Consider the following 27,145-nt stretch of genomic DNA (forward strand, 5'->3'; position numbering starts at 1 on the left):
AGAAAGTTGCAAAACATTTCTATTTCAAATAAATGCTGTTCTTTTGAACTTTATATCCAATAAAATGGTTTCCACAAAAATATTAAGCAGCAAATTTTTTTCAACAGTAATAATAAATAATAATATAATAAAAAGCATATTACAATGATTTCTGAACTGAAGACTTTGAAGAAAATTCAGCATTGCATCACAGGAATAAATTACAGCTTAAAATTATTATTTATTATTAAAATGATGTATAGTTATTTTAAATTGCAATATTATTTCTGCAACAATATTACAGTTTTTTACTATATTTTATATATAATTATTGATATTTTATAATATTTTTAGTTATAATAATTATATATTTATATACATTATATATATATATATATATATATATATATATATATATATAAAGTATTGTTGCGCATAGTGTATATTACGTATATATTTTAAAATTGCTGTTTATACAGTATTGTTGATCAAATTCAGCATATACATATATGCTATGGATAAGCGTAGTCTTTGTTTATTAGAATTAGTATTATATAAAAGTAGTCTAATATGTCTCCAATTAAAAAGTAAATACTGTAAGTGTGTATGTGAGCATTTACATGAGGCAAAACAATTCCATCAGTGGAGTTGAGCTACTTTAAACGTTTAAACAGATAAAGCAAGAGTACATGATCATTTCAAACTATGTGAGGAAAGTGAAAAAATAAAAAATAAAATAAAAAACTAATCTAGAAAACGAATTTTCTGACAGATTTAGTGAAATATCTGTGTGTTAAATGTCTTTGCCGTGTGCTGGTCCTTTGCTGCCTGGCAGTGAACTGATGTGTGTTTGTGCGTGACAAGATGATGAGCTAAAGCCGGAGCAGAAACCACCAACGGGGTGAAAGCTAGAAGCTTGTCCATCACATCAGTGCCGCCCTCACAGTCAACCATGCGTTTGACACTGCAGGTCTGAGCCGTGCGCCTGACTGTCAATCACCCTACAAACGGCTGCTGTTCCTCACTGCACTATATTACAAGTCTGGTCCAATCGTCCATGTCTCGGAGAGATGTGAGGGTGAGAGAGTGAGGGAGGGATGTAATAAGGCCTGTGCTTGGAGAGGCGACCTGGAGCACCAATACTGTAATAATAGTCTCGCTCTGTCAGCAGGACCATGTGAAAACAAATTAGCCCAATGATTAATGGATGGGAATAACAGCTCACAGAATGCCAGAAGAGAAGAGAAACCCAGTGAGGAAAAAAGACCCAACACCTCATCTCACAAGAACACACACACACACACACTCATATGTGGTTTACAGGGACTCTCCATAGGCGTAATGGCTGTTAATACTGTACCAACTGTATATTCTGCCCCCTTACCCTAACCCTACACCTAACACACACACACACACTGCAAAAAAAAAAAATGCGTTTAAATAAATAAATAATTTTAAATGAAACTTTACATTTATTTAAATGAAAAAAAAATATTTCAATGTCCTCAAAGATGTTTAGCTATTATATATTTAGCTAATTTGTCCCCAGATTTTCTCTAAATAACATTTCTTAGTTATCTAAGTGGGAACTATACACTATAGAGTATTGTTGATTTTTTTTATTGATTAATTAATATATTTGATTTATTTAATAACTTTAATAAAACATAATACAATAGTATAATTAAAATAAATAAATAAATAAATAAATATTCTGATTTATGTTTATTATTTTATCTTCTGTTACTATTATTATTATTATTATTATTATTATTATTATTTTGTGTGTGTGTGTGTGTGGTAAAAACAGCCGTGTCAATATGATAAAATACATGAATGTTCAAATAATAATGATATTATCATAAATATTTTATCAACAGATGTTATGTAACTGATGTTTGGTTACAGGTGTACGCATACTAAATCTGCAATGAATACTTTGAATGCAGTTCATACAGAACATTTAGAGTAGGAACTGTTCATTTTATAAAACATATTTGTCATTCATGAAGAGATTTGCCATCATACAACATAATTTTACATTTAAACAACCCATAACTGATGAGCAGATGTTGCCAATCTCACGTCATCATCATAACCACATCTGTTGAGCAGCCCTTTAGACCACAAAGCTAAAAGTCAAAGCCCAGTCTTCTGAAAGCTCCCTCTCCAGTGCATCATCTGAGGAATGCAGCAGATGCAAATGTAAAGCAATAAATGTAGCAGACATTTAAATTCCATACATTTAACATCTGTTTCCACCACAATCACATTACAGGCTGTGTAATTGGAGTCTGTGCACTGCTTTCCCGAGTTTGTTTTAGCCTCCTTGGGGGTGCAGTGAGCTCGGACCCAGGCTATAAAACAAAATCAAACTACATAAAACCCATATAAACAGCACAGACATTTAGCCATTTTTAATCTTTCATTTGAGATAGACAAGGGCCTGTGTGAGAAGGGGGCACACGACTCTAGGGCCATTTAAATCAACAATAATATTTTGAAAGAGAGCCATGGCATGAGCCGGAGCAGGTTTTTTGGGGGAAACGAGGTGGAGGAATGGAGGGAGGTGAGCAAAAGTGGTGCACGATGACAGGCAGGGGGCCGACGGGGATGACAGACATGGCATTTCAGCGGCACAAGTGTGTGTGTGTGTGTGTTGAGGAGGTTCTTCTCTCTGCTGTGGCCCACACAAGACTCTACTCAAATATACACTGCTGAACTCATTTGTTGCGCTCTTGTTACACTTTATTCAAAATTAGGTGTTCATAGACCTTAACAAATGAAGCCAACCATTTCCATGGGTTTCTTCTTTGTGTGTGTGTGTGAAAAAAATGCTAGTTTGCCATGACTTAAAATTAGTTAGAGTAGCTCTTAGATTTCTTGTATTATGTCAAGTATTTATTGTATTTATTGTATTTACTTTACATGGTCTTAAGCCTATAAAGGTACAAAAGCTTTCAAAAGGTGCACCTATGTACTTTATTAACCCCTAAAAGGTGCGTATAAGTACCTTAAAGGTACACACCAGTACCAAAAGTGTACATATTTTTTATTAAATGGTGCGGATTTGTAGGTGCCATCCCAGAGACAGCTGCTGTAATTTTTATTTATTTTTTTTCTGAGAGTGTATCATATTTGACACGTGAATTTCTAGGGCCTCCAAATAATCAATGTGATCACAATTCTGCAGGGGGAAAAAAAATCTATTACATGCCGTCTGTCGTCTGATTGATAGTTTAGCAAGTAAAAAGGCTGTTTTGTTTTTTGTTTGAACTTTAAAACTGTCCACCTTCAACTTGTGCTTCACATGTCATTTTGCTGTGAATTCTTTACTGAGTTTATAAATGTAAGAATAACTTTTAAATTGTTAATATTTCCAGATGGACATTTACTGAAGCAACTTAGATTTACTTGATTATCCAGATATCATTTTTAGAAAAATCCCGTTCAAATGTATGAAATATGATCATCAGGCTTTTGAGGAACATATATTTGTTCATCTCTCAGTCATCCTTGGATTGCATTGCACTATATGTGTTGTTCATCTTACTAAGACATATTATTGGGAGATTTAGAGTGATTACTGTTATTTACATCGTTTTATGCAAGTAGCTGTAAATTTGCATTACAAACAATCAGAATTTCTTAATGTTCTTTCAATTTTAACCATACAAATATCAGCATCTGCACCAAATTGCATAGTTTTCAGTTTGGGCCTCTGCATAACTGATGTGGTGCCTAAAAATCCAATAAACTGTTCCAGTTTTTTAGCATTATTTACCTCATCCAAGAGTCGTTTTTCGGTTTATCAACCGTTGCTGGAATTTTGTGTCAATTGCTTGTTTACACTTGCAAAGCATTTTATCTTGCAAAGCACTGGAGGTGCTACAGAAATTTGTTTGAAATAGGATTGATTGACTGAATATATGGCTTTACTATACCTCATAGCCTCTGAATATATGTAAGTCTGTGTGTATGCCTTCAGGGCTGAGTATATGCACACAGTCCCATTGCCAACATTTAGCCTACCAACAGGCTCTGTTTTTGCCAGCTCACCTCAAAGGGCACGAGCCGACCTCAGTAAAACAAAACCTCAGGAGGAAGCTGGAGTGCCAGTCAATCCTTTTGATTACATGAGCAGGTGGGCCACACAGACGCTGTGAAACTGGGATGCGGTAGAGTGGCAGACCCATCCAAAAATCAATCACTTTTAATGGGATTAATTTACTGCATATTCGCAGCTGGGACAGGTTTGAATAAATCCAAATGGCCAAATCCAACGTACGAACCAAATAAGCCAAGAACCCGGCTATGCTCGGCTAGAGAGATGTTCAAGTCGTCGTGCGTCAAGCCAGAGTCCCGGGGAGAGGACATGATAGACCTGGCCAGCTTCTTAAGAGCGCTTGCTGTTACATTAACCACAAATGGCCAAAGCTTTTCGAGCCTCAAAGGCCAAGTCACCGCTTGATGGCATTAATAATACATGAGGGAGTGAGCAGAACATGGGATGGATGAGAGGAAGACGAGATTTAATGACACACGTTTGCCAGACGCATCATTAAGGGCAGAAGACTAGAAAAGGCACAGTAGTTGGGGAAGTGAAAATATGAAACAACAACACACACACATCTGCGTTGAGCATTACGCTGTGCGAAACGAAGGCACCATATAGTTTCGCTGGAACGCATAATGACTCGTATTCATCACTTGCCTCATTCAGGTAAACATCTCGCTCAGTCTGAGATGAGAGACAAAACGGCATCTTTGGAGACCCCGGTTTAGTCATAGACCAACTGCCAGTCATTCTTATCCCCTGGACATTTACAAAAATGCATCCTGGACTGATTTTCCAATTACTGTATTTTCTGGAAAATAAGTTGCATCCAATTATGAGCCGTACTGGGCCAAAACTGCACTGTTGAATAAAAAAAACAATGGCATAAGCCATTAAGTCACATTGTATTATTATTCCGAAATCATGGAAAATACTGGTAAATATTGGTAATTGCAACTTTTTATTTCACAATTTTGACTTTTTTCTTGCAATTCTGACTTTTTTTTCTCAGAATCGCGAGGAAAAGGTCAGAACTGAGAGATAAAATGTTGCAATCGTTTTTTTTTTTTCTTTCTGTCAGAAATGGGCTTCCATCCATCACAGCGTGTTTCAGATTTTTTTTTTTTTTCTTTCTGTCAGAAATGGGCTTCCATCCATCACAGCGTGTTTCAGATTTTTTTTTTTTTTCTTTTTCAGATCTAAAGCAACTCTTCAGAAGACAGCTGTGTCGTCATCCATCTCGAATCAGTTCAAGTTTTGTTCTTGCTAGCTCTTACGCAGCTGAAAAACAATGGTCCATCGACCGAGAGAGAGCATAAATTCACTTGTTGCTAGACTTTGGGTGGCCAGAGATCCGTGATTGTGGTTGTAGGACACAGACAGGTACTCTACCTGAGCGCTCGGGCCACAGGCTGCAGATCAGCTCCCGGCTGGCGCCAGTGCTGTCAAAGGTTCCTCGTTAAGGCCTGCAGACGGGGAGGGCAGCGTGGGCCGTATGGGGACGTGGGCTGTGGAAAGCCACTGGACGTAACCGAAGCAACTTGAGCAGTTAATGACATTTTATATAACTGTTAAGCAATTATTGAATACATAAAGCCTTTTTTACAACATCCGAGCACGCTGTGCGTCTAGGGCTCCCAGGGAGCGCAGGCAGGGGGAAAAAATGACCGTTGAGCAGCCAAAATCTACATTTTCATTTGGCAAAAGCAGCCGAGGTGCTGTTTAATCCGAAGCACGCCTTGGGTTTCATATGCAACCAGCCGCTCTGCTTTTAATTGGCAGATTGCTTTCCTGACTGCAGACTCGCCATTCGAAAGAGACTTTTGAAGGGTCCTTCGCTTTATAGAAGGATTCAGGCAGGAATAAATGGATAATATTGGTATCTGATTCCTCTCCTCATCTCACCCCCATCGAGAGAGGCCCACACTTAACCCGTGAGCCCAGGATCGGAGCTGATGCCAGGTCAGTTCAGACTCATTACTACTTGGGGTGAGGGCTTTACAGCCAACCTAATCCATGGTGCACCGCAATGTCAAATGAAATGTGAGGAAACACAGATCATTAAAAACATGGCACTCTTTAAACGGCCACGTGCACCGTACTCTTGCACAGCGGTAAATCTTTCAGTCTTTCTGACCCAACCTAATATGCTGTGAGTCGATCTCGCTCTTTATGAACATCTGTTATTTTCTCAGTTTTCCCTTAAAAAAGGAACTCCTTATCCAGAAAAAAAAATTTGATTTGTTAACCAAACTGCTTAAAGTAATTTATCTTCCGAAAGGGCACAGTAAAGCATTGCATCTGATTGCTAGGGACATCATATCTGGATTTCTATTATTATTCCAACAGACTGGTAAATATATAACCTAGACAGAACAGGAAGAAAATGGAAAAGGAAAAACTGCAAACACCACTTTACATTTTAACTTTTACAATTAACAATTAACTCACTCCTCATAGGTTTAATCAACCTGAAATGGGGAACAATGTAAGATAAATATGTGTGTATAACACTTTATGTTATGGTAGCCATGATCCACATTTATATAATTAAGTGCTTTAGAAATAACAACAATTAGCTGTTTCACAAGATAATTGAATAGACGGTTAGTATTACTTATGTAATTACACAGTAATAATGCTGTAATATAAACCATGAAACTAAAAAAATCTGTCATGTAATTTGTATAATATAAATCGTGGACACTGTGATTCATGAAGCTACAGTATTCAATGTAAACAATCATAATGGTTTGATTACTGATAATACAATTATGTTACTGAATGAAAGTTTGATTAGAGTCATTTGAGATTTACCAAAGAGACTAATTATGAAATAGGCCAGTCAATTGTATACAGTCAGTATAATTATGTATTTATAATAATGAAATGGTATGCATACTTTAATAGACTTCTTGGTCAAATAAAATAAATACGATAATATAGCACTTTATATTATGTTAGCCATGATCCACATTAATATAATTAATTGCTTTAGAAATAACATGCAATTAGCTGTTCCACAAGACTGCAATTTTTACATATATATATTAACAATAGCGTAATATAAACTATGATTAAGAAATATAACAAAAAATCTGTCATATAATCTCAATGATGTAAATTGTGGACAACTGTGATTCATGGAGAGTTAAATGTACACAATCAAAATAATTTGTTTACTGAAAAGAAAGACAGAAAGAAAGAAAGAAAGAAAGAAAGAAAGAAAGAAAGAATAGGAGAAGAAAAACATGTTCGACAAACACTTTTAACTCCCAGTTCTTTCATTAATGACACAGTTGTATCCATGGATCAGCAGTGATTAATTTTTTATTGATCCAATAAAAGTGAAAAAGCAATAGGTAAACAAATATTGATCCATTAAAAGTTGAAAAATAATACAATGAGGCCTGTTACATTTTCTTTCCATTTCCAGGTCAGATGTCTAGTCTTTTTTGAGGAGGCCAAGTCTTGCATGGTTTCTATTCCTCGTGTTCATTGCAGACTATAAAGCTCAGTGTGGTATCAGCTGTGCGTGAAACAGATTGTGAGGTAAATCAGAGGTTTAATACGACACACCGTGGTGACTAACAGCAGCTGTAAGAGCAGACGCAGCACGTCTAATCTCAGCACAGTGTAAATTACCAGTCATCTGTTTGGCGCAAAGCTTTAGAGGCTGAAAGCCGATCTGGGAAAGACCAATCAAAAGTAGTACGCCTCTTAGTCACAAATCACATGAACATGGTGATGAATGCTGGAAGAAAGTAGTTTAACACAAATCAAGAGAGCAGATTATATGGAAATAAGATTTAAGTGATTTGAATGGCATTTACAGTGTATGCAATTCAAAAGCATGCCTTTTTAAATTAAAATGAGCTTAATGTAAACTTTCAAAGTAAATAAAAGCGAGCTCTCAGACTTTTGGACCACATTGTATATATGTAGTGCTTGTAAGGTGGTAAAGGTAGTGGTGAAGCCATGCCAGAACACATATTAAATCAGTATTGGCCAGTTTTATTCTGTGTCAGGAAAGAACTTTAATTTCATGTTCTATAATATTTAGACTGTGCATAAGAAATCACCTATTTTATGGAACAAGGTGTGCTATACAAACCACGGAAAACAACTAGGGGACGATGACTAAAAATAACTGTGAAACGTAGAAAAATATTTGCACAGCGCACTGTACATGCACATAAGCGTGACTTCTGGACAGAAAGGATAATATTCTGATTTTTTTTATTTTTTAGGTATTTGCTTTAGACTCCACTCCATTTACCATGAAAATATTGTATTGCGTTGAAGAAAGCGTGGATGATGGGGAAAGAGTGATAATAAACAATAATAAGTTAAATAAACAATAAATGCATTACAAGTATAAGGCTGGATTTTGTACTACAGGTGCATCTCAATAAATTAGAATGTCATGGAAAAGTTCATTTATTTCAGTAATAGGTTTGTATTATTATTTTTATATTAATGTTTTTTACTTCTATGTCTGTTTATTTTATTTATTTATTTATTTATAATCAAAATGGTGTGCATTTGTGGCCAGGAAAAAGAGATTTAATTTCAAGGGACTTCTTGGTTAAGCAATGGTAAAAAAAAAAAAATTTAAAAAATTAACAAAAGAAAAGAAAATACTTTTTTGACATATTGTCAATATAATTATGTATTTATAATAATGCAATGGTGTCCTTTCTTGGCAAGCTCTGAAAAATAGATATCAACTGCCTTCTTGACAAAACAAAATAAAATTAAATTAAATAAAATGGAGACAGATTTTGTCAGCTTTTTAAATTTAATTAAATGTATTTTTTATGTTATTTATTTATTTTATTTATTTAATATTTGAGGATGTACATTGTACCAACATAAAACAGGAAAATGTTAAACTTACCCCTGTTCCTCCCCACTAAAGGTGCTTGAATTCATATATTTGTGTATCTACGCATTTCTGATTAAACAGGAGGAGTGTGAGGTGTGGGATGCCCATGCAGGCCCAAGGCGTCCTCAGCTCCAATGATAATTTGTGGTTTGGTGAACATACACCTGGGCCACAAAGAGAGCTTCTGAGCAGCTCAGTCTGGCATCGGCCCACCCGTTCCATCCCAAATAAGACCACTGCCTTCACTCTCAAACAGGGAAATATTCTGACCATATTCCACCAAATTTACTCTGGCACATGTCTACAGACCAGATTTTTATATGCATAGTTTTGAAATCCTGCCTAGTCCCACTCTGCCACCCATCGCTCGGAAAAAGAGCATGTCAAACAAAAGTATAAAACTAGCTGCCTATTTATACCTGCCCTCTAAAAGCATCAATTAGGGAGCCAATTAGAGAACATGTCTTAATATGTTTGCTTTGTTTAATCGCAGTTTTTCTTGCTTATTTACAGTGTATAGCCTTGAATCACTTAAGAGCCTTTGGGATCCCCCAGACATCCATTATACCGGCTTCTGCATTTTGAGAAATGGGGTCTGCTTGGACCAGAACACCATCTCAGTAACCGCAGGTCACAAAGACGGGTCTCAGCACCGGATAAAAAGCATTCAGTTTGAGCTGTTTGGGAATTGCGAGCCAATGAAGGAAAAGCCATCACTACCTGAGATGGAAGGGGCAGTAAAATTGCGGGATCAACCATTTTCCCCGATCCTGCTTTTAGAGGTTGTCATTCTTGGATTTAAAGCGGCTCCATGGCATTATGTGCAGACCGTTCAACAGGTTGTTGGCTATTGCAGGTCTGCTCTGGGCATTCATGGGAAATCTGCTAACAAGCAGGAGGTCTTTCGACTGATTTAGTCCGCTGAGATTATCTGAGAGGAACTATAACTCTGCTGCTTTTCATTCAGTCGTCCAGTCCAATGGCAATAAAGACTTGAAACTGTGTGTGAAATGACTGGAAAGCAGGAAAATCTCATTATTTTTTCTTTCTTTCTTTCTTTCTTTCTTTCTTTCTTTCAAGAATTAAAATAAAACAAAATAAAAATGTATTATACAATAAAATATAATAAGTTTTTATTTACATTTTTAAATAACTGTATTTTATTTAACAATTTTATTTTATAATTTTAATTTAAATTCAATTAAAATAATTAAACTGTGCATTTGACAAAGGAGGAATGAACTGAGCATGAGTTAAGTGTGACTGAGATATATATATAAATCTTCATTTCTTCATGCTTCAGTTTTCATTCTGGCTTATCTGCGATGAAAAACAAATAAGATGTCATACCAGAGACGAACCACCATGAGCAACAGCAGAAAAACAAACACTGCATCCAAAGATTGATAGGACACTGGAGGAATTAACCGTCATGCTGTATCCTATATCACATATCACACACAAGAGCTGTTGCATCTGTCTCTACATAAGTTTATCAAAAATCAAAGATTTTTAAAATGAAATTAAAACTCGCATGAGACACTTCTTGCTCTGACCTTGCAACAGTCCTGAATAGAGACAAACTGGGCAAGTATGTGACTTACATCTGGAAAAGTTTGTTTCTTTTTTAATTTTTATGCAAAAGCAGATACACTGACTGAAAGCTGCAAGAAGGAAGGAGGAAGAGTTCAGATGTGACAGTGACTTGTGAAAGATGGCATCAGGTTGTTAAGACCTAGAGCTGTATATTCAGGCAGGACTGCAATGTGTCCACATTAGGAGGTAATAGGAGGTAATAGGAGGTCAAACAATATATATTTTAGTGCTATACTACATATTGCAGGCAAGGAATAGTCTAAATTTACAGTTATTTAGACTATTTATTTACAGCGAGAAAGAATCCAGAATATATATAAATCCAGAATATCTACTTGGAAGGCGAAGGAGCTATGCAAAACATAACATTATATCACGTGTAAGGTTAAAGCAAAATCAGACAACGCTATATGCTGTATATAGGGGATATAGATCAACCAAATGTGATTGTAATAGGGAAGCAAAGGAGAACATACTTAGAAACCATGACAACAGGAACTAAACAAATAGGAAATGTGAAAATGGAAACAATGGAACAGAATATATTTCAAAATACAAGTCCTTAAAGGGACAGTTCAGTGTCTGTTGGAGGAACTGGAGTACTGAATGAGTTTATTCATCACAGGATCATATATGCCGGTATTTTGGTTCATTTCGAGTCAGAGTGACAATTGGGCGTCCGAAAGTGAGTTTTGATTGAGTTCAAAAGAATGATTGATTCACAAACTGGACATCACTCCGGAACGTTTGTCTGAGGCTCTGGATTAGGTAATAATGTTGTAAATACTGTTCAGTTCATTTTTGGGTGAACTATGCCTTTAAGAAACACATATGCCAGAAGGACGCGACAACTGTATCATACAGCGGATTCAGAAAATGCACAAATATTTTGCCACACCATGTCTCACTACTCATAAATGGCAAGTATCAATTTAGACATATGAAATGCAAAAACACCATTTTACCAATTTGGTCTCTTACAAAAATATGACACTACAAATGCTAAACACAGAGCTAACCCGCAAGACTATTAGCATAACCCGCTCATGTAAAGGCCAATTTTACAGTTTACTTTTGGGTTTTCTGGTGGGTTGATTTTTCATAGTCACCTAAAGATTTCATAGTCAAATAACTACAATTGACAACTCAACCAAAGAAAAGAAACAAATATTCTTCCACTGTCTCACTTTTGAAATTATCATAAGCAAATGTATTTCGCTCCTGACGTCGGCATCCTACTGGCTTGCGGTTGTGGTCTCGAGCGTTTTAGTACACATATACACCCACATTTTCTCTGGCTCCTGGAGGACTTCATGTCCAAGGGGGCTTTTTTTTTTCCTCATACGGCTGCACTTCTAGTTTTGACGAGTTTCCATGGCAACTCACAGCAACAGGAAAGAGGAGAAATGGGTCAGTGAGACAGATTTTCTATTGATATGTTTGTGTCTCACAGTCATGGGTTGAGAAGCGTCATGGGATTAAAAGGGAAGGGGAAAAAATAAAAAGTATTAAACAAAATATCAATTTTTGGCATTTTTTTACATTCTACACAGGTTGCAATGGTTAAATGTTGCTCATTAATGTGAAAAAACTAAGAACTTTTGGAGTCATCTCTGCTATATATAAAAAAACACATCTTAAACTTGAAACTTGGTTATTTGTCAGCTGATCAGAGTTGGAGACCAGTTAGACCAATGTAGACCAGCTTAGACCAGCAAACCAGGCTGGTTTAAGATCTTTTTCCAGCAGGGAAATTAACTTCTCCTTGCATTTACAGGATGTTTGGCAGCTTTCTTTTGTGGACACAGGTGTGTTCCCACTGACCTTTCATCAGGTTAGGGTCATGACCCCTTTGAGCCACAGTCAGCCGTGTGTTTAGACGTTCCAATGGCAAATTTCCTAGCTTTCACCCCCTTGTTCTGTCTAATCTTCGGTAAGTGTTCACAGATCTTGTCTTCTTACTCCCGCGGTCCTGATTCAGGTTTACTGGATCCACTCAAGTACCTTGCCAATCACATTTGATGAGGAATTTTGCTAGACTGAAAGCAGGGATCATGCTGGCATTATCAAAATATGACTTATTTTAAAACTAGGGTCAACCACTACATACAACACAGAGAGAACTAAGATTAAAAGACAAGACTGATAAGAACCAACAGTCAATAATGTGATCAAGACTTGTTTACAATAAAGAACCAGACTTTAAGTCTGTGAGAGGACACTGACACTTGAGCCTGGTTTCTCCCAAGGTTTTTCTCCATTCTGTCACCGATGGAGTTTTGGTTCCTTGCCGCTGTCGCCTCTGGCTTGCTTAGTTGGGGACACTTAATTTCCAGCGATATCGTTGACTTGATTGCACAGATACTATTTAAACTGAACTTAGCTGGATGATGACATCACTGAATTCAATGATGAACTGTCTTTAACTGAAAAATTAGTGTTTACTATTGTCATTTTGCATTATTGACACACTATTTTCCTAATTAATGCTGTTCAGTTGCTTTAACACAATCTGCATTGTTAAAAGCGCTATATAAATAAAGGTGACTTGACTTGACTTGACTTCAGCGTGAGTTTAAAATGGACAGAAAAGCTATAGGAATTTGTCTGAATATGTAGGAGGAACCAAAGCAGGAAAATGAAGCAACACACACACTTCATGCCTTGCTTAGATACACAAGCTGTGCTTCATTACCTTACCGATGAACCTGAACCACACACACACACTCCCACACCCTCACACACACACACACACACACCATATCTCATGTTGAGAAACAGCAGGCCAGTGTCTTGTCAATTTATTTGTTTTTGGAACTTAAAAATCTTTCCAAAGTAAAAGTGTTTGGGATTCTCCACATTCCAAGTTTGCCATCTGATCTATGGACTAAATCTATCAAGCAGCTTCTTTTATCTGTTCTGCCTGGAAACAGACAGGATGAGTCTGACTGGGAAGAAGTACAAACACATTCAGCTCAGACAAATGTATTAGTGCTGATGATGGGTGTTAGAATATTTCCTCATTCATTACAACATTTGATTACAGTATTACCACAATATCAAAAAATGGTCCCCCAAAATTGTTTGTTTGCTTTGGAATACCTGTACTCAGCAGAAATGAAACATCAGTGAACATCATAGGCTCATCGGAAAAGCATGCCTCTACTTACATTTTGGCAAAACTCCAAAAACACACCTATATGTACAATTCACTGCAGTTTCTACCCGGAATGAACACTAGTGGCAGTAAAACATCAACAACGTTTACTCCTTTTAACACAAATTATTATTTCAGAGGCAGATTGTTGATTAATAAAGACTATGTTATGAGCTCAAAGCACTTGTACCATAATGCATGATTTATACTAATACATTTTGACATTTGCATCACATAACTAGCTCTATATGTTTCGTTTTTATTGACACAGGAAACTTGCTCAGTAGCTCACCCGGTACAGCACTGCACTTATGATGTGAAGCGTTCCCATGAAACAAAAATCATGATAAAACTCAAAGACTTCTAGAAGCAAGATACAATAGCATGGTTGCTTCAGCAAATGTTTACTTCATGTTTGCTTTAGTTAACACTGTCGGTTAGGTTTAGGGTAGGTGCTATGTTATTTGCAAGAATGATAAGAGCATTAACCTCACTCATCAGTCATTTCATTTCCAAACTGCAACAATACGTACAACAACTAACATTATAAAACATTGCCAGTTTCATGTTTATCTGTTTTGGTTATAACTGAATGCACTTTTAATCACGGGACACTTTGAAAGTGTTGCGAAACAGGCAAAAAGTAACGTAATATAATGTTCCAGAAACGTCGCCAGAGGCACGTTTTCCCAATGAGCCTGGGTTGTCTGTAAAAGTGTTGAAAAGGTTACCTTTATGGTTTGTGCTAAGCTAAGGCATTTAGCTATTTAAAGACTGCCATCTTTACAGAAGTTCCAGAACATTACTTCTGGTCATTGTTACAAACTTAGACTGACCTTTGAGAAAAGTTGATTGATTTCATTTGGCCTACATTCGGATCAGCATGATACACGCATGACCGTGATGGACTAGTTCCCTTTCCTTGCAAGACATGCAAATGGAAAACACCATAGAGATTCCATGTATCTAGTTACCCTCACCTTCATGGTGGAATATCTTTGTGTTGATGCCAAAACGTCAGGATAGTTCTGGAAGCGCCTCTTGAACTCTGCCTCAATGCCCCAATGACTGCTCACCATCTATTTTCTCTCTTCAGCTCTCTCTCTTAAAACTACAGCGTTTACACATTCTCCATCCTGGTTCCGCTCTTGAACGTGACTCAATGAGCCAGAGAAGATCCAGTGGGTCCAAGCTGTGGGGGTCGACATGGAAATGGAGGCCACCTTTGAGTCCTCACAGCTTGGCATCCAGACATCACCTTCGGAGAGATGAGGGAAGACACAGCCAATTACATTGCTTGTCACGGTTTCACGCTGTGAGCCCAGTGGGTGGACACATCAAACAATGATAAAAACAACCTCCTGCACTGCCCGCAGCTGCTGGTGCTGTCAGGAATGAGAAGATATATAAATCAGCCGTTTCATGAATGAATGACAAAACCAAGTCCAATATGTACATGGAGGTGGATGTGTCGGGGGGAAAGTGAGTGCATTTCTCTTTGCTACTGAATGCTACAAATTCAAAATTACTGAACTGAAAAACTATTGCATACTTTCGAATTAATGCACCCGGAGGAAGCTTTCTCATGCACTTCTTTGGCCGCTGCAGAATCCCCTACAATCTTTGGGTGTTCAGTGCCACATACAGATTTTATTGGGCTAATCTCCTGAACCATAAATGCTTTTTGGGTGCAGATGGTATAATTACATCATCCATCAGCAGGGGCTAACTAGATCATGGTGTTAAGGTTTGGCAGGTAAATGCAGCGAATTTATGTCCGACATGTCTGCATGGGGAAATCGTTTGCCTACATGCGGGATTCCTGATTGCTTGGATTCTTATTAAAATGACTAGATTTTTCTGCAAAAATTTGCTGAATAATGGTAAATGTTACCACAGCTTTAGCCTCTACTAATATATTTCAGGTTTCCAGTTCATAGGTTTCCAAAAAATCCTGCAAAGTTTCCACAAATTCTGGAAAGTTCTCCGAAATTTTCTGGATGTTTTTGCAACCCTAGTTTTGACACAACATATATTTGGTTGAAATTTTAGTATAGAATAGTATCTACCACTTTTGTGTGTGTGTGTGTGGAGGATAATACTTTGCTATAGCTCCAGAGCAATTAGTCACATGACTTTTACAGCTCAGGTGATTGGCTCAAAGTTCAATAAGCCCAAAAATACAAACTGGGGTGAATGAAAAACCTTAGGCTGCCAAAGAGAAACTGAGACAATGCACCCTGAAAAAAGTATTTCCTCTTTATGTTCAACCACACAAATGTACACGTGGACCAGAACCACAGAAAGACCACAGTACGACATGCACTCTGACTTTTACAGTGGCCACTACAGTGATGGAAGTTTGCTGAGCTCAGGAGACGCTGGTGAGATGGAGATTAACTGAAATGCTGCACCTTAAAATATAAGAGGTAGAGCCCAGAGAATGACAGAAACCTATAATAGGATACCGGGCAGAGTTTACTGGAACAGCCAACTTGGTGTTTATATGGAAAAATACAGTCATCTGATTATAATACCCAACCTGCTGCTGAGCACATGGGCAACGCTCAAGACCACAGTGTTAGCATCCTCTAATAAAGACTGATGTCTAGAGACATGAACCCAGTGAACGACAGAAATAGAAACAAATTTAAAACACCAGATTTAAGGGGAGGAAGAATGTATGATTACAATAATTCAGTAAATATTTCATAATTGTATGATTAAGGTGAATTGAGCACAAAGGTCAGCTATCTGATTACAGTAACAGAATGAACATTTCTCCTTTGGGTTTCACCTTCATAAATTCAAGGTTTGAACAAGATTTAAAAGCCCTTTACAAGATATCTGCCACTTTTTGCCAATGCCATTTTCAATTTTTAATGAAGCTATCATTGGATGGAGAAGAGGCAATGCCTGTAAAAGTGGATTTTGGCTGTAATTCAGCGCTGGAATGATGTTGCCATGTTTATTGTAATTCTCTCTCTTTTTTTGTGTGGCTTTGAGTTTTGAATTCTTTGAGAAGGAACATCTCATTAGGGCATCAGAAAGATTGGTTCTTTAAGAGTTAGATTAGTTAGGTTTAATTTTGCCTGCCTATCCTGTGTCCTTAATAATGTTTGGCAGAGGTGTCCAATCCTGCTCCTGGAGGACCAACTCCTGCAGAGTTCAATGCCAGCTTGCCCCAACACACTTTCTAGTAATCCAGAAGACCTTAATTAGCTGGTTCAGGGGTGTTTATTTAGGATTGGAGATAAACTCTGCAAGAACGTGGCCCTCGAGAAGCAGAATTGGACACTCCTGATGTTGAGGACGCTACTTTGAAAATGTCAAGCTGCAAGCTACACATCATTTAAAGTAGTTAAAACTACAGTCCAAGCCAGTAATTCGCAACTCCAGTCCTGGGGACCAACTTGCTCTGAGTGTTTTGTATGTCTCTCTTATCTGAAACACTTAACAAGCTGAAAATCTGAATCAAGTGTGTTAAATAAGAAAGTCATAGAAAATGAGCAACCACTGGTCTAAACTGATCTTTAAAAACAATAGTGTGCTACTACAGGTTGTTAACATAAAATAGCTTTGATATGCTGTTCACGGAAATTAGTAAGCAACAGTAAGCAACTAATGAGTTTGAGCCCTTCAGCATATGTTTTTAAAGTAAATTGTAGCCAGCATCTCAGCATATGAGTCATCTTACCCGTTTTATGCTATCTACGCTCACCCCGCAGGGCACAAATTGCTTAATGGCAGATTAGAAAGTACTCATTTAGATTCAGCCCAGTCATATCCTAAAAACACAATCACAGGAGTCATCAAGAGCTCTTTACTTCTCCCGAAAAAGCAAACATTGTGGAAGTGTGAGGAACACACAATCATCAGGGACATAGTCCAGGCCAAGTTACTCCAATAAGACGGCCGTCCGCTCCTGTCCATTCCGCTGTAACAACCCACAGGCAACCAGCCACTTGAAAAAAAAGTCTTCAACTGTTTATAGTGTTACAATGACATCACAAGAGAAAAGGTCTGTGCAAATATACAGGTCGAGAAGGCCGCTCCCTTACCGCTTTGGAAAGAGCACTAGATCGTTATCCCGTACAAGTTTACATAGACCATTTATTTTGTCTGCGGTTGAAAATATAAACCTATACTTAAGCATGTCTCATTAATATAGAAGGATTTTTCCTCAATTTTGCTGCGAGGATGTAAATTATATACAGTAGTTGTAACTCCTCAGTGCTTGCTGTGTCAACTTAGCAACACAAAAATCAAGTTGTTTTGGGTTGAACATTATCACACGGTTTTCATTAACCAATTAAGATCTCAAAATAGAAATCAGAAATGACCAGAAAAGGGGTTTGCCACATTAAGTCTGAAAAGAACGTTGTTTGTAATTCTGCAAACCTAGCCAGGCACTTCAAACTAGACATTCTGAATTAAAGGGCCTTTGTCGTCAGTTATTATAAAATATAACACATGGAAATGGGCACACCAACAAGCGCTCTTGAAAAGTTCTGTATTCTTAACAGACTGTGTCCCATAATATGATTTAAATACCAGGTGCATCTGAAATAATAAAATAAGACATTTTGGACGATTTTACCGACAATATTTTTAATTCAAGGTAACTTCCTAAAATTTATAGCAAAAAGGGCATTAAGATCACTGCACATATCTTTTGTGCTCCCTTTAAATGTCAAATTGTCCAGTTAAAAGTGTGTTTTCTGTTGAATATTTGTTGTGTTCCAAAACCATTTGATTTGCCTCACTGTAAACATAGGCAGCTGCCTTAGAGTACAGCATATTAGCTGTCAAGGGACCTCGTAAGTAAATGATTTGGAACACCCTACATAGGTAGCGACTCCTCTCAAACAGTGCATGATTGATTTTTGCACAGTTTTGAAATATAGACAGCATCTACATTGAGCAAAAGTAAATTAATTACACTTAAATAAACAATGAATACTTAATATACAGTACTAGTCAAAAATTTGGAAACATTATGATTTTTAAATGTTTTTGATGAAGCCTCTTTTGCTCATCAAGGCTGCGTTTACACGAGTAAAAACTCTAATTTTGTGAAATTAAAATAACCGTTTTCAATTGTAATATATTTTAAAATGTAGCTGATTGCTGTGATCAAAGCTGAATTTTCAGCAGCCATTACTCCAGTCTTCAGCATATTAGAATGATTTCTGAAGGATCACTGAAGACTGGAGTAATGATGCTGAAAATTCAGCTTTGATCACAGCAATCAATAACATTTTACAACATATTCAAATAAAAAGTAGTCATTTCAAATTGTAATAATATTTCACAATATTACTGTTTTTACTGTATTTTTTTTATCAAATCAATGTAGCCTCGGTTAGCAGAAGAAACATAATTCATTTAAAAATCATGATGTTCCAAACTTTTGACAAGTACTTTAGTGTACTATAGATTTTGTGTCTCACTTGGTCTTGGAACAGAACAACTGTCTAAAAGACATAACTAAAAGAATGTCACTGATGCTGTTGAAACGACATGATTGTGTAACATTTATTAATTCGGGCATTTATTAGAAAACTTTCCATACAGAGCGTGGTAATGTCAGGAGGTCAGAGAGAAACTCAATCCACAGCTTGTTCTGAGACACACTATAGGCCCTGGCACCACTGATCCGCCTCTGCCCGTCTGTTCTCCGCAGCAGTAGCTGTGTGCCGTAATTGAACGAAAACCATTGAAAACATATGCGTCTGTCTGCAGCAAGTCAGGAGATGTTTCTGCTGCACGTATGTCAGCGCGAGTGTTTCCGTGTCTGATCCCGGTCCGAGAGGAGTCGGGTGACAATTTAGCATTCGGTCTGGAGAATATGTGAAAATGAAGCCTGTAGAAAGACTGTAAATATCTCCAGTTTTGTTTTGAGGCACTAAAACTCAAATAAAATAAAGTTCCATTTAAAACATTTTAAATATGTTAGATCAAAAGTTTGAGCAGTAACACCTAATTTATGTTAATTTGTCAAGATTCATGTGGCAACACATATTGTGTGTGTGTGTGTGTGTGTGTGTTTGTGACATATGAGGAAACAATTTTGTATAATGGCATGGGATGACATAGGTAAGGAGAAGGTGACTTATGAGGACAATAACCCATGTCCCCATTTTTCAAAACGCTTATAAATCATACAGAGTGAGTTTTTTTGAGAAAGTAAAAATGCACAAAGTTTCCTGTAAGGGGTAGGTTTAGGTGTAGAGTTGGTGTAGGGCAATAGCACATACGGTCTGTACAGTATAAAAACCATTACACCTATGGAATGTCCCCACAATTCACAAAAACAAATGTGTGTGTGTATGTGTGTGTGTGTGTGTGTGTGTGTGCGCGCGAGCGCGCGTGTGTGTGTGTGTGTGTATGTATGTTTTCATCTGAAAATGTGTTTGTATCCGTTTTCTTATTAACGTAATTATATTTGGGGGATTCATTTCACGTCGCTATTTGAAATTGTTCTCATAAAAATATAATTTGTTTTGCTTAGTTGATTTAAAATTATTATTTTCAGCAAACTGGTGTGAGTTTCATTTTCCAACCTTACAGGACAGACCCTAGTCCTGACTCCAGTGTTTCCCTTGGGGAGAACTGACAGCCTCACTCAAATTTTCCAGGTGGCCAAGGTGCGCTCTTGGTCCATTGCTAGCCGCCCAGCACAGAGTGCTACAGCAGAGCTTCCCTGGCCTGTAAAGGCGGCCGTTCCCTACATTTACCGGCGGTTACAGGTTTCCTAGATGCAGAGTATAACAGACTGCATTATGGGCACATAGCTGGTTTGTCCCGCCCCGAGTTCTGCACCGGAGCTAGGAACCAATCCGACTTTAAGGCCAATTTTCCACAGATTTCTTTATTTTATAATTGTATCTGGATATTAATTATTAGTTTCTTTACAAAAAAATAAATAAATAAAAAATTTTGGCAACCTAGGGCGCGCCCTGTGTCCCATCCACCACGACCCTACAGGACAGACCCTAGTCCTGACTCCGAGTGCTTCCCTTGGGGTGAACTGACAGCCTCGCCCAAATTTTCCAGGTGCCAAGGTGTGCAATGCGCTGAGTTGCGCTCTTTATCCATTGCTAGCCATCCAGCACCGAGTGCTACAGCAGAGCTTCCCTGGCCTGTAAGGGCGGCCTCTCCCTAATTGTACAAATCTTACCTTTTGGCGACTCTTTTGTCATCTGTCGTGGTCTGTTTTATTCTGAAGATAATAACTTACCTGCAGAAGCCTCGACTTGATATTGCAGAGACGTTGTTTCACACGCTGATGTGTGTGTATATCTGTGTGTGTGTGTGTGTGTGTGTGTGTGTGTGTGTGTGTGCGTTTTTGTGACACATGAGGACACAAATTTGTATAATGACATGGGTATGACATAGGTATTACAAGGAGAAAGTGACTTATGAGGACATTATCCCATGTCCCCATTTTTCAAAACGCTTATAAATCATACAGAGTGAGTTTTTTTGAGAAAGTAAAAATGCACAAAGTTTCCTGTAAGGGGTAGGTTTAGGTGTAGAGTTGGTGTAGGGCAATAGCACATACGGTCTGTACAGTATAAAAACCATTACACCTATGGAATGTCCCCACAATTCACAAAAACAAATGTGTGTGTGTATGTGTGTGTGTGTGTGTGTGTGTGTGCGCGCGAGCGCGCGTGTGTGTGTGTGTGTGTATGTATGTGTGTGTGCGTGTGTGTGTGTGTGCGTGTGTGTATGTATGTGTGTGTGCGTGTGTGTGTGTGTGTGTGTGTGTGTGTGTGTGTGTGTGTCTCACTAACCGGTCTGCGCCACTATGTTATAGTGTGTGTCGAACAGGAAAAGTCTTCTAAACACTGACAGCTGGACAAAAGCCAGACTCCGGTGGTTTTAAGCCAAGATTGGTGTGTGCAACATGAATTAGGCACATATTGAAAGATTGGACACATAAAAGTGATGAACAAATTGAAGCATATGACTATCCAGATATGCCTATAGAACAAAAAGTGGGTGTAAAACAGGGTTATTATAGTTAAAAGTGAAACCAGCCTTTTTGTTAACTATTTCAACATATTTTAGCTAGTTGTGAAGGCAAAGTTTTTCATTTAGTTTAACTTTTTGTACTAAAATAAACAAACTGATAAAAAAAAAATGACAAAAACAGCGAAATTATTTAACTGAAATTAAAACAAAAATGGAAAATAAATAAAAAAAATATTAAAACTATAATAGTATCTAAATAATAAAATAACAGTGGTGTAAGATAAAGGAATAGTTCAGCAAAAATGATTACTTCGTTAAACACAAAAGAAGATATTTTGAAGAATGTTGGCAACCAAACAGTTGCTGGTAGCCTTTGACTTGCATTTTGGTAGTCAATGGTTACCATAATATCTTCTTTTGTGTTCAACAGAAGAAAGAAACTCATACAAGTTTGGAACAGCATGAGGGTGAGTAAATGATAACAGATACATTTTCATTTTTGGGTGAACTCTCCCTGTAAATAAATACATAACACTTTATTTATTTATTTATGTATTTAGGGGAAAATTGTATAGCTCAAAAAGGATCTTCGCCATATTAAGTAAACAAAATGTTGTTATGCCATTAGGTGGCATATTTTGATATTCAATGAGACAAAATTAAATTGATCATGAATGTGAGTCTTTATATGACAGGAAGTTGAAAATTGGGCAAGCTGAAAAACTGGTGACATCAGCAGGAAAGGAAAACTGTTTAAGAGGAGGAGCAGTTTATTCAAATGTAATGAAACATTTCATAGGCCCTTTTTTTTGAATAACTAATTAATTGTGCACAATACAACAAGGTTGCAATCAACAAGCAGTCAATTTTGACTTCCTATTGATTTTAACGGTAGAAAATTAATATAAATGTTACTTCCACTGGCAAGAACAAAATAATTTGCAGCTTTGATATGCTGTAATATCACATCAGTACAGTTTTTAGTAGAAAATTTAGTAAATCCTGTAATGATACTAAAAAAAAATAGCTAGTATAATAGCAACTACCAGCACTGACAGAATTTATTTTATTTACTTTTTTTTTTTTTTTCTGAGTGCATTGGCTGAACTTCAGCTCCATATTCAAGCAACTCTCACAGCTGGCTTAAGGCAGACATGTGGCCTAATGTTGGGCCTAAATGACAAAGTGCCAGTTCTGCAGCAACAGTGAGAAGAGGGAGACCAACTGACTAAAACAGAACCATGTTTCCATGTTTTAATAGATGCTGAAGTGGAGGGAAATAGATGAGAGCGTGCACGTGTGAATATCCACAAGGTTTAGCGATTAACTTCGAATTTGATCTCAAAATGCATGCAAGAGACAAGGGCCACTGGCCAAATGTTGATTATGGGTAATTATTTGGTGACAAATTTTAGATTTATTTTCATTTAACTTTAAAAATCTTAACTTTCTCTGAAAAGCATTAATGTCCCATGACGCTGGTGCTAAGCGTCGCTTTATCTAAACGGGCTGAAATATGTCCAGTCCATAGCACAATGACACTGCATTTTGGCAGAGTGTCAAAACATCTCTACAGCTGTTGCCACTGAGGTTTGTGCGGCCTAATAAGTGCTGAAATAGTTCTCGAAATTGTCAGTTTGTAGCAGCGGCTCATCAAATTAACATGTTCTCTCGCCAGTCGTCCCCTAAAGGTAACAGAATCTGGCTCAGGGGACCGGCCTGACAGCTTTTCACTTCTAGTATGGTTTTCTGTAAAGGCAGTTTCAGAAAGCTCAGTCATAAAAGGTCGGTTTTAATGACTTTTGTCTGTTCCTGAAACCCGTCCGCATTTAAATGCAACACGCTCACAGCTAAACTCCACCTAAACAGCCACGTGACCGCAAAGTCTGTTCTATATAACCAAAGGCCCAAAAATCTGAGATCATTAGGTGAAAAGCCTATTTTTCTTATTATTCCATTACAAATTATGCTATCAGTTCAGTTGAATGATGTCACATTTACTTGACACTATTATGATGAATTACACTAAATTTGATTAGTGACCTGGAATTAATGCAGGATCTGAAACATTTACTATTCATTTTTCAAGAAAAAAGAAGAATACCAACATGGTGGTAATAATAATAATAATAATAATAATAAAATGATTATTATTATTCAATTAGAACCGTATAAATCAGTAAATTTGATTAGTGACCTAGATATAATGCATGATTTTAAACTTTTTTTTTTTTTTTTTTCAGAAAAAGAAGAATACCAACATAACAATATTCATTTATTATTATTATTATTATTAAATCTTAAGTTTCTTAAAGCTTAATCTTAGGTAATAAGTCTTATATCACATAAAATATAACAAATTGCAGGTCTGTAAAATTCTGAAATAGTTGTTTTTTTTTAAAAAGCAGCTCTGACTTTTTTCTCTGAATTATGAGTTTACATCTCACAATTTTGTAATTGTGACTTTCATTCTGATTTTTTTCTTCTCAGAACTGCCAGAATTGTGAGATATAAAATTTCAATTATGAGGGGGGAAAAAAGACAAATCTTTATTATTATTATTATTATTATTATTATTATTATTATTATTATTATTATTATTATCGTTATTATTATTATCGTTATCGTTGTCGTTGTCATTGTCGTTGTTGTTATTATCATTGTTGTTGTTGTTGTTATCGTTATTATTATTATTATTATTATTATTATTATTAACCACCACATAATAGTTCTCGAATGAATTTCTTATCACATAATGATGTTTCATTTCCTCAGTTTGCTTATTTGGGGGTGTTTTGAATTGCTAAATGGCGCCTAATTAATTCTGTCATTCCCAGTAACGAGTGTTGTGTTCAAATATTAGCTGTTGATAAGCTAAAAGTCCTTTCATGAAGAATACAAGACGTAATTGCTCTCTGCCTAGACCAACATCACAGGCAATCATACGAGTACATGGCATCCACACAAGCACCCGCACTGAACGCAGCCTAACCTTCTGCTGCTTGGCAGTGAATATCAGGAGTCAGGTTTTTATTAAGCTGCGGTCTCGGCTGGCAGCGGTTCAGGATGACAAGGAGGGGGACCCAGTGAAGGTCGGATAAGTTGCTCTTTGTGGAATCAGACAGAGGTGAAAGGCGGTCTGTGAGGAGGGGAACGACAGGATCGCCCATCTGGCTCCACGGCTCCTGTCCCGGCACTCACGCTGAGCCCCACGCTGCTGCCCCTGCTGTTTCCGTCAGAAACCGCAGCGTCCTCGGACCCAGCCGTGTGTGTGGAGGGGATGTTCCTGTTGGCATTAGAATGAAAAATACCTGGAGGGCTACCAAGGTTTTACAGCCATCAAAATTCAAAATGAAGCACACGCAATATGTATAATGCATGCATTCATAATGCTGTCTCTGAAATGTGTTTATAGTCGTTCAAATATACAATAAATGGCAATGCTGTCAAAACGTGCTATTTTTCACACCTGTTTTGGAATGGTAATGAAAATCACCTCAATTTCACAAAGAAACATTTATAATGTCTGTCTGGCTGCAGCACAGGCATTAATAGAGACGTGACTATAACACTAACATAATGAGGTTACAAATATGCATTAATTCAAGATGCTGCCATAATTCAGACCTCTGTAGCCTTGCTATTATTAATAAGTTACCATATGTACTTGTTATGAAGACTTTATAGATTAATAGATTTATACACCAAGTATTTTGGTAAAAAAAGGTTCAAATCGCTAACCAAAAAGCACAATCTGGAATGCTAAAAATTTTTATATACTGTATATTAACATGCATTAAATGCTGCAAAAGTATTGCTCATTTTTAGTTCATGATACCTAATGCATTAACAATGTAATTTATATTAAAGCTTCTATGGAAGAGAATGTGTGTCCAATTGAAATGTATTTTTAATTTTAAACTTATAGTTCATCCGTGCTCATCATAAAATATATATATATATATAAGCTGCCATTGTATATATATATATAAACATGAACTAACAATAAATAAATAAATAAATACGTTGAGAACCCTAGCCATTCTTGAATGCAACAACGAGTCGTGTGTGTGAATGACCCCTTCATACACAGCTGCTAGCGACGTTTGCAACCGGACTCTCAGGAATAATGCAGAGGCCACGTGCGCAGCTGAATGAGGACTCAGTGTTTCTTTATTAGTCACTAGAGGCTTCACTTGACAGTGTACCTGATGCAGTCACCTCCAAGCTGACCTCTGCGCCTGCCTGCCTTCCTTCAAACCCTGTCACTATTCCACCTTGTCATCTCGTGTCAGGGCACGGCCTTTTTCACCGAGAGAGGAGAACGCTGACCCTTTAGACTTGTATTTTTTACTGCGCTCCTTGTGCAAAGTGTCTAAAGCACCCAGTTTTTCTCCGAGAGGGCACGTTCGAACACATGTGGTACAAATTACATCAGTGCGGTGCGACTAAGCCGCAGCTCTGAAAACCAATGAGCTATGAAACCTTGCCATGTCTGCCTCCACGTCCCATAATTCAACTGGGAGCTGGTGAAGAAGCAGTCATCTCCCGCTTCCATCCTTTTCTGTCTCCGTGAGTTTAAGTGTTGCAGAGATGTTAATGCATTCGTCCATCCCTCGCTCGACCAGGCCGGGACTTAATTCTCAGTATCCAAGTGCGTCATTTTGGGGTTGTGTGCACCGGCCAAGCTATACGCATCTCTTTTTGCCAAACTCGGGTGTTCACTCATCAGATACAGCGTATGGTGCGCACTGCCAGAGGCTTTGGGTCTAGGCCACACAATTTCTCTAATGATCATGTCAGTGAGCTGTCTTATCTGATTGACAGCTAATGAGGCAGACCAGTGCACTCTCTCTCCCACCCTGACTCAACTATTTCACATTTACTGGGCTCTGAAAGGCCTGTCAGCACCAGTTGGGACACCAGAATCTGTACGTGACTCCTTGAATAAGGATTTAATTTCGCCAAACAAGAATCTATCGTAATTTAAAGCAGTTAAACCACAATCAATCTACTCTTGAAAAAGTAGTTATCTACGCTTCTGCTACTAACAAAAAGCAGATCACTACTGAGAAGCCACTTAAGTAGGAAATGTCTGATGATAAATTTATAATTTACTCCATTTCTGGCACAAAATGTATTAAGGGATTTTGATTATCAGCTGTAGTGGCACAATGAACTGAACTAAAAATATTGGCCTCTCACAGCCAAGTACGGTATTTCCAGTGTTTCTCGCCCATCTGTTCTGGACACTTATTGTTACAAGCATGAATTGTTTTCTCATAAGTATTTTTTTATCAGTTTTTTTTCCCCCAGTATTTTGAAGGAAAATAACTAATCATTCTTGAAACGAGGGAAGCAAAAATGTGTAAGATATTATTATTTTTGGAGAATATACTTTGGTTTATTTTTCTTACCCCAGCTAGGTTTTTTGTTGTTGTTAAACATAAATCTAACAAAATCTAGTGGGGCTTCTGATTAAAAG

Source organism: Sinocyclocheilus anshuiensis, unplaced genomic scaffold (assembly GCF_001515605.1).
Source record: "Sinocyclocheilus anshuiensis isolate Anshui unplaced genomic scaffold, SAMN03320099.WGS_v1.1 scaffold546, whole genome shotgun sequence".
Classification (NCBI taxonomy): domain Eukaryota; kingdom Metazoa; phylum Chordata; class Actinopteri; order Cypriniformes; family Cyprinidae; genus Sinocyclocheilus; species Sinocyclocheilus anshuiensis.